Source organism: Papilio machaon, chromosome W, assembly GCF_912999745.1.
Source record: "Papilio machaon chromosome W, ilPapMach1.1, whole genome shotgun sequence".
In the NCBI taxonomy this organism is placed as follows: domain Eukaryota; kingdom Metazoa; phylum Arthropoda; class Insecta; order Lepidoptera; family Papilionidae; genus Papilio; species Papilio machaon.
This window is the reverse complement of record NC_060015.1, coordinates 6240870-6250084: the sequence shown is the minus strand read 5'-3', so window position 1 is coordinate 6250084 and position 9215 is coordinate 6240870.

The following is a 9215-nucleotide window of genomic DNA, read 5'->3' as shown; positions in this document are numbered from 1 at the left end:
CGCCGCCATATTCTACTGTGAGCACTGGCGTTTTCGAGGTAAGGTACTCGCAGTACTTTGATCACGTGATCAGTCAAAACCACCCGAGTGCCTGATATCTTATAAACAAAGCTACAGTTTAATCAGAAAATGTTAAAGTTCTGTAATTAGTTTGGATTAATAAATAAAACAATGGAAGGATTGCAAAAATTAACCTTATTAGACTGTGTTGATAATGAAAAACATATTCTTTTTTATGAAAAAGTACTTATTTTTATTACATTATAAATTCAATTTATAATTAATATTAATTAAAATATTTTTAATTTGACAGTACTCCAAAACAGTTTTTTTTTAATGTACTAGAAAACTTGAATACACTCATTTGAATGTCGCGTCAAAAAATGCGGCTGACAGTATACGAGATTGCGTTCCGTTTTGAATCGTAACCAGTATAACTGGCTATAAAGGAACGGCTTCACAGTATACTGAATTGACGTCACACTCTACAGTGGTCGCAGTGCATATCGGAACACACCCTAAATGAGTTTCATGTCGAAAAAAACGCGGGAAACCTTCGAATTTGGCGGGCGCGGTTTTTGATTGAAATTTTTGTAAAATTGTAATTTTGGTATAATAAGTGATCAGAATAGTTAAAACTTGTCTTTATTTGTAATTTTTAACCTTATTTACATTTTTCTTTTACTTTCTCCGAGTCGGGGTAAGTATTTTATATTTCTATGAACGAGCCACCGGACCCTGGGGGTACGGCGCCCCCAGCGGGGGCATATGTTACGATCTCAAATGAATCCGGAATGGATTCTGACTGTTCTCTTATCTCAAAAAGAAAACTGAAGCGCAGCCATCTATACAAAATATGTAAAAGCTGCAACAAAAAAAAACGTAAAAGTAACTCGGAACCAGGAAAAAAATCCGATTGTCAATGTAACGAACAATTTTCTGAAATCCCAATGAATATACCAGCACCTTGTCAAATCCCTAATGTTCCTTCTTTAACTAAAGATCACTCTTTACCCGGACCTTCTAATATTTCTTCTAAAGATCCCACACAAATTGGTAGGGCTACTTACGATGCTAATGACCACGGCCCGTTTATAATCCACGTTCAGAAAATACAATCCGCAGATGACGACGGTGTAATTTTACATCCAGTTGTATTTGGTAGATATTTAAAAAAGAATTTTGTACAAAATATAGTAAATGGAAGCTTAAAGCGTATTGGGAGAAATAAAATGACAATTTCTTTCAACCATTATACAGATGCTAACAACTTTCTCTCTTCGAACAGCTTAGCTATGAACAAAATGAAGGCGTTTATCCCAACATTTAATGTTACTAGGATGGGTTTAGTTCGGGGAGTGCCAACTGAGTGGTCTCCTGAAGATATTATAGAAAACACCAATGTACCCATTGGGTGCGGGCAAATTCTAAAAGTCAGAAGACTAAACTATAAAGTCACAATAAACAACACACCCACATGGAAACCATCGCAAACAGTTGTGTTTACATTTGATGGTCAAGTTTTACCTAAACGTGTATTCATGTGTTACAATTCTATGCCTGTTAAATTATATATATACCCGACTATCCAATGCTTTAACTGTTGCCGCTTTGGGCACACCAAGGTCCAATGCAGGTCAAAGCCCAGATGTTACAAGTGTGGTCAGGCCCACACTGGAGATACTTGTAAAGTGGAGGAAGATAGTGGTTCTTGTTGTTTATGCTCTGGACTACACTTTGCTTCAAACAAAAAATGCCCAGAGTATGTGAGACAGACAAATATTAAAGTAACAATGGCAGAAAATAGTATATCTTATGTTGAAGCGTCAAAATTACATCCCCCTATTTCTAAATCATTTGCTGATATTGTATCCTCTCTCCCAATTAAATCTGTTCCTGGTGGAAATACAGTATTGCCTGGTTCACCGCCTCCACGTACCATATCTTATAAAAAAACAGTCTTCACTAAACCCAGAACTCCGCCTAAACACAGTAAAGGTTTTGATCATGTAGCTCATGAATCTCTTGTAAGGGACTACAATATGCCAGAGCCTTCTAATGGATGTGCATTACCATCATCCCCTAAGGCAAACTCACAACAGACAATAGCAGAGTTACTTACTACATTAATCAATTTACTTTCTCAACCAAATTTATCTATACCGTCCCACGCTGCTAATTTAACTCATAATTACACTGACATTAATAAGGGCCAACATGGAGAGGTTAGTTCAATGGAACTGCCGCAGTATGATAAACAAAAAGCATGAAATAATACATATTATAAATACTTTTCATCCTTTTATTTTTTCTCTATCTGAAACCTGGTTAAAGCCAGATTATGTGTTCAGAATTCCTGGTTATTCATGTTTAAGAGAAGACAGGACTGATGGGTATGGTGGTGTGTGCCTACTCATCAGAAATTCGAGCACCTTTTCTTCTTTCCCTCTTCCTTCACACAGTGATAGCTTTTCTATCATTGCAGCTATTGTTGATAATATCTGCTTTGTCTCTATTTATGTTCCTCATCCCTCCTTACAAATCTTCAATGAAATTAAAAACTTAATTTCAGTTCTTCCGCAGCCCTTCATGATTCTGGGTGATTTTAACTCTCATCACACATCTTGGGGAAGTTCAGTTTCTAATAGTTATGGACATGTATTATTGGATATCTTAGACATGTATAACCTGTGCATTTTAAACTCGGGTTCTCCGACTCGCCTCACAAAGCCTGGTGAAGCAATTAGTGCCATTGACCTGTCCATCTGTACTCCTAATTTAGCATCTTCTCTATCTTGGTCTACTTTGTGCTCCACTTACAATAGTGATCACTATCCCATACTCATTTCATTTCCCTGTAAAAAAAGAGTAAAACTCTTATTCAAAAATCTCGCCTTAAACACAAAATCATAGACTCTAAATGGAGTCAATATACTTCATTAGTAGAAGAGAAAATTAATAATTGCTCAGAGGTTAATGTCACTGATAATAATCATTTCAAAGCTATTTTGTTAGAATCGGCTGATAAAGTTTTTCCAAAGAAAAATCCGCGTAGCAATAAATTGTCATCTCCACCATGGTGGGATGAAGAATGTACCACTGCTATAAAGAAACGCAAGGCAGCTGAGCATAATTATCGCAATAACATGTCTATGGATAACTACGAGGCGCTAATGACTGTAATGAAAGAGGTTAAAAAACTTTTTAAAAAAAAGAAATTTGAGGGATGGAGGAAATTTTATAGTACTTTATCACCTGAAACACATGCTACTGTCATTTGGCGAAATATCAAAAGATTTAGATCAGCTGTCAATCCTTCTAACGCGTCGTTACTTCCTATAGAATTAGCTGATCAATTCCTTGACCACTTGGTTCCTCCGTCGGCTCCACTTAAAGTTCATATCCATTCTCCTATACAAAATAAGTCCGATTCCCCTTCCTCTCTAAATCTACCTTTCACTTTAGCTGAGTTAAAAGGCGTATTAAATCACGTCAAAGACAGTGCTCCTGGAGAAGATGGGATTCCATATTCCTTTTTGTCTCACCTTGGCGAAAATGGACTAAATCACTTTTTAAATCTAATAAATAAAACTCTTTTAACAGGTGACATTCCATCATCTTGGCTAAGTCGAATAGTGTTACCATTTTTAAAACCGTCTAAGCTACAATTTGATATCAAATCTTATCGTCCAATAGTTTTGTCATCGACAATCACAAAAGTTCTTGAACATTTAATTAAAAATAGGCTTGAATGGTATATAGAAAATAATGAACATCTATCCCAAAGTCAATTTGGATTTCGAAAAGGTAAAAGTGTGAGTGACAATTTAGGCATATTAATAACGGACATTCGTAATGCTTTCTCAGATAAAAAGTCAGTAGTAGCCGCTTTCTTGGACATTAATTCGGCTTATGATAATGTTCTATTACATATTTTAAAAAGTAAATTAGACAAATTAAAGGTTCTTTATTTTTTAACTAATTTAATTGTAAATCTTCTTTCGGAGAGGAAAATTATTTTAGATATTGGCGAGTCTTACATGCCCAGTCGGCTGGTTTGGAGGGGCTTACCACAAGGGTCTGTTTTGAGTCCTTTATTGTACAATATTTATACATACGACCTAGAAGGTTCAATCGGGGACTCAGTTAGTTTATTACAATATGCCGATGACTTGGTTATTTATGCCTCTGATATGTCTGTTGGTACTGCTGAACAACATATTTCCTCTTCTTTGTGTTCTCTAAAAATCTGGATGGATGGTAATGGCCTAGATCTGTCCCCCTCAAAAAGTACCGTAGTACTTTTCACTAAATCTCGAACTCCTCCCCTACTTACTATAAAATATGATGGCGATATATTACCCGTTAAAAATCAAGTAAAATTCTTGGGAGTTATTCTTGATTCAAAACTAACAGGTCAACCACACTGCGAATTTGTAGTTGGTAAATGTGAGCGAAACTTGAACATGTTGAGATGTCTTAGTGGCGTTTGGTGGGGTGCTCACCCGGACACACTGAGGTTGGTGTATAATGCTGTCATTAGAAGTGTACTGGACTTTGGAACCTTTTTCTTAGATCCAGGCAATGTAGCTGGGTTTAAAAAATTAGATGTCATTCAGACGAAAGCGTTGAGAATTGTAGCCGGGGCTATGAAATCTAGTCCCGTTAATGCTTTACAAATAGAATGTTGTGACCCCCTTTAAAATTAAGACGACAATATCTATCTGATAGGTTTATTTTTAAAATCGTCCAGTTCCATAATCATCCCCTAATTTCCAAACTGGAGTATCTTTCTCAAAAATTACCCTCTTCACATAAACCTTTACCTTGTCTTGTTAAAAGTTTCTTAAAATTCAAACAACTACAAGCGCCAACGCATTCTTTTCGTGTACTTCCCCTATTTAGTTCTCCTTATGACTCTCTTCTTCTTTATCCGGATATTTGTTTCTCTCTTGGTATTAAAAAATCTGATTTCAATGCTAATATAAATTTTAATTACAATGTCAATAGTAAATGGCCTAACTGGCATCAAATTTATACAGATGCATCTAAACACTCCACTGGGTGTGTTGGTGTTGGATTGTATCATAAACAGTACAATATAGTTCAGAAAATTAAATTACCTCCAGAATCGTCGGTCTTTACCGGTGAATGTTTTGGACTACTAAAAGCTCTTGAATATGTGCTTTGTTTCAAACTCAAAAAAACCGTTATATTCACTGATTCCTTAAGCGCATTACAGAGCTTAGCAAAATTTTCTCTAAAACTTAACCCTTTTTTTCATGTAATATTTGAATGTAAGAGAAAGTTGTTGCATTGTCAATTACACAACTATTTAGTATCATTTTGTTGGATACCTAGTCACTGCGACCTCCGTGAAGTTGGCCCCCTCACTTTAATTTTTTTAACTTTTTTTTATGCAAATCGTTTGAGAATCATTTGAGAGGGTTTGAGAGAAAAGAAATATCGTTTGAGAGTTCCTACTTTCTCCGTAAAAACAATTTCAAATTCTAGTGTGAAGTTGGCCCCCTCACTTTACTTTTTTTATTTTTTTCAATGCGAATCGTTAGAGAGTCGTTTGAGAGACATTAAGAGAAAAGAAATATCGTTTGAGAGTTTTTACTTTTTCTGTAATAAATATTTTAATTTTGGGCATCGAAAGTTACAAATCGATTTTCCTTTTTTTCCGAATTAAATATAGCAACCATGCACTTGGACGATTCAAATTTATTGTGTAGGTAGAGAATGGTAAGAGAGTGATTGAGAGAAAAGAGAAATCGTTTGAGAGTTAATACTTTTTCTGAAATATATATTCCAATGTCGGAATCGAAAGTAACAAATCGATTTTCCTTTTTTCCGAATTAAATATAGCAATCATGCACTTGGACGATTCAAATTTATGGTGTAGGTAGAGAATGGTAATAGAGTGATTGAGAGAAAAGAGAAATCGTTTGAGAGTAAATACTTTTTCTGAAATATATATTTCAATGTCGGAATCGAAAGTTACAAATCGATTTTTCTTTTATCACGAATTAAATATGGCAATCATGCACTAAGACGTTTCAAATTTATTGTGTAGGTAGAGAATGCTTAGAGAGTGATTGAGAGAAAAGAGAAATCGTTTGAGAGTTAATACTTTTTCTGAAAAATATATTTCAATGTCGGAATCGAAAGTTACAAATCGATTTTTCTTTTATAACGAATTAAATATGGCAATCATGCACTAAGACGTTTCAAATTTATTGTGTAGGTAGAGAATGGTAAGAGAGTGATTGAAAGAAAAGAGAAATGGTTTGAGAGTTAATACTTTTTCTGAAATATATATTTCAATGTCGGAATCGAAAGTAACAAATCGATTTTCCTTTTTTCCGAATGAAATATAGCAATCATGCACTTGGACGATTCAAATTTATGGTGTAGGTAGAGAATGGTAATAGAGTGATTGAGAGAAAAGAGAAATCGTTTGAGAGTTAATACTTTTTCTGAAATATATATTTCAATGTCGGAATCGAAAATTACTAATCGATTTTCCTTTTTTCCGAAATACAGACAGTGAAATATTTTTTTCAGAAAAAGTATTAACTCTCAAACGATTTCTGTTTTTTTTTTAATTACTCTATAAGCATTCTCTACATACAAAATAAAATTGAATCCTCTAAGTGGATGATTGCCATATTTAATTCGGAAAAAAGGACAATCGATTTGTTAATTTCGATTCCGAAATTGAAACATTTATTTCAGAAAAAGTATTAAGTCTCAAACTATTTCTCTTTTCTCTCAATCACTCTCTAATCATTCTCTACCTACACAATAAATTTGAAACGTCTAAGTGCATGATTGCCATAATTATTTCGGAAAAAAAGGAAAATCGATTAGTAACTTTCGATTCCGACATTGAAATATATATTTCAGAAAAAGTATTAACTCTCAAACGATTTCTCTTTTCTCTCAATCACTCTCTAAGCGTTCTCTACCTACACAATAAATTTGAAACGTCTAAGTGCATGATTGCCAAAATTATTTCGGAAAAAAAGGAAAATCGATTAGTAACTTTCGATTCCGACATTGAAATATATATTTCAGAAAAAGTATTAACTCTCAAACGATTTCTCTTTTCTCTCAATCACTCTCTAAGCATTCTCTACCTACACAATAAATTTGAAACGTCTTAGTGCATGATTGCCATATTTAATTCGAAATAAAAGAAAAATCGATTTGTAACTTTCGATTCCGACATTGAAATATATATTTCAGAAAAAGTATTAACTCTCAAACGATTTCTCTTTTCTCTCAATCACTCTCTTACCATTCTCTACCGACACAATAAATTTGAAACGTCTTAGTGCATGATTGCTATATTTAATTCGGAAAAAAGGAAAATCGATTTGTTACTTTCGATTCCGACATTTAAATATATATTTCAGAAAAAGTATTAACTCTCAAACGATTTCTCTTTTCTCTCAATCACTCTCTTACCATTCTCTACCTACACAATAAATTTGAATCGTCCAAGTGCATGGTTGCTATATTTAATTCGGAAAAAAAGGAAAATCGATTTGTAACTTTCGATGCCCAGAATTAAAATATTTATTACAGAAAAAGTAAAAACTCTCAAACGATATTTCTTTTCTCTTAATGTCTCTCAAACGACTCTCTAACGATTCGCATTGAAAAAAATTAAAAAAAGTAAAGTGAGGGGGCCAACTTCACACTAGAATTTGAAATTGTTTTTACGGAGAAAGTAGGAACTCTCAAACGATATTTCTTTTCTCTCAAACCCTCTCAAACGATTCTCAAACGATTTGCGTAAAAAAAAGTTAAAAAAATTAAAGTGAGGGGGCCAACTTTACGGAGGTGTCACTGCGGCATATCTGGAAATGCTGGAAATATAAAGGCTGACAGTTTGGCCAACAGTGCTACTGCGACTGGTGACGTATACCCGTATAAGAATTTTGGACATGATCTTACTGCTTTACCTGGCATATATCTCCACAATTCGTGGAATATAGGTTCGGAAGAGAGCGGCCGGATCAAAGGTCGTTTCTTGTATAATATACAGTCTTCCGTTCCCAGGAAGCCATGGTTTGCTAAATTGTCATTTGGTAAAACCGCCACTTCTACTACAATTCGAATGCGTCTGGGACATAACAGTCTTCCGGTTCATTTACACAAACTTGGCATCGTAAGTAGTACCGCCTGTGAGTGTGGTGAGAGCTATTCTGACCTGAACCATGTTTTCTTTTCTTGCCCTAAATATGACCATTCTTTCGTATATACTTCTTTAGTATCTCTTTCCGTTCCTCTTCCTACCAACATTTCCTTACTTCTTAGAGATTTTAATCCCCGTGTATATAATATTATAAATAGGTTTATTGTAAATAATAACATTAAAATTTAATTTAATTCTTTTTCCCCTTATATAATTACTAGCTGTGCCCGCGACTTCGTCCGCGTGAAATACTGTTTTCGTTAAGCATTTCTTTTAAGGATTATTATTTTACTTGACCGACGTGCTATGCGTTGATGTATGGATGTAGACATAGAGATAGGTGTGCCACGACCACACCAAATGTAGGTGTTTGGTCTCTACCTATCCCTCTGGGTTATGGGCGTGAATTTAGTTGTTGTTGTTGAGGTATTTTATTTAAACTTATAAAAAATTACAACAAAACAAATGGAACTTACAAAATATTCATTTACTCTTATGCAAATTTTCATCCCCTATTCCCTTATTATATTGCAACATTAAGGGTAAAACTTTTACAAACTTTAAATGACCTATTTATTAATATCAAATTAGTAGCCTAAAAAAAGTTATAAGCTTCTAACTGTAAAAATGACGATACGTCCATACAAATTTCCACCCCTACTTTTACCCCCTTATACACCCTCTTTCACGATAAAAATTAATCTTTGTCCTTTCTCAGGCTCTAAGCTAAATATCAGTAAGTATAATAGTAAAACATATTAAACAAAACATTCATTAAAACCTCACATATTGCGAAACAAATTTTCATCCCCTATTGTTATTTAGCACCCTTACGGGTAAAATTTTTACAAAAATCGAAATTCTTACTTATTTATATCAAATTAGCAGCATTAGAAAGAAGTTTCAAGCTTCTTACTGTAAAAATGACGATACTTCCATACAAATTACCACCCCCACATTCAACCCCTTACAACCCTTTTTTCGCGTTAAAAAGTAGTCTTTGTTC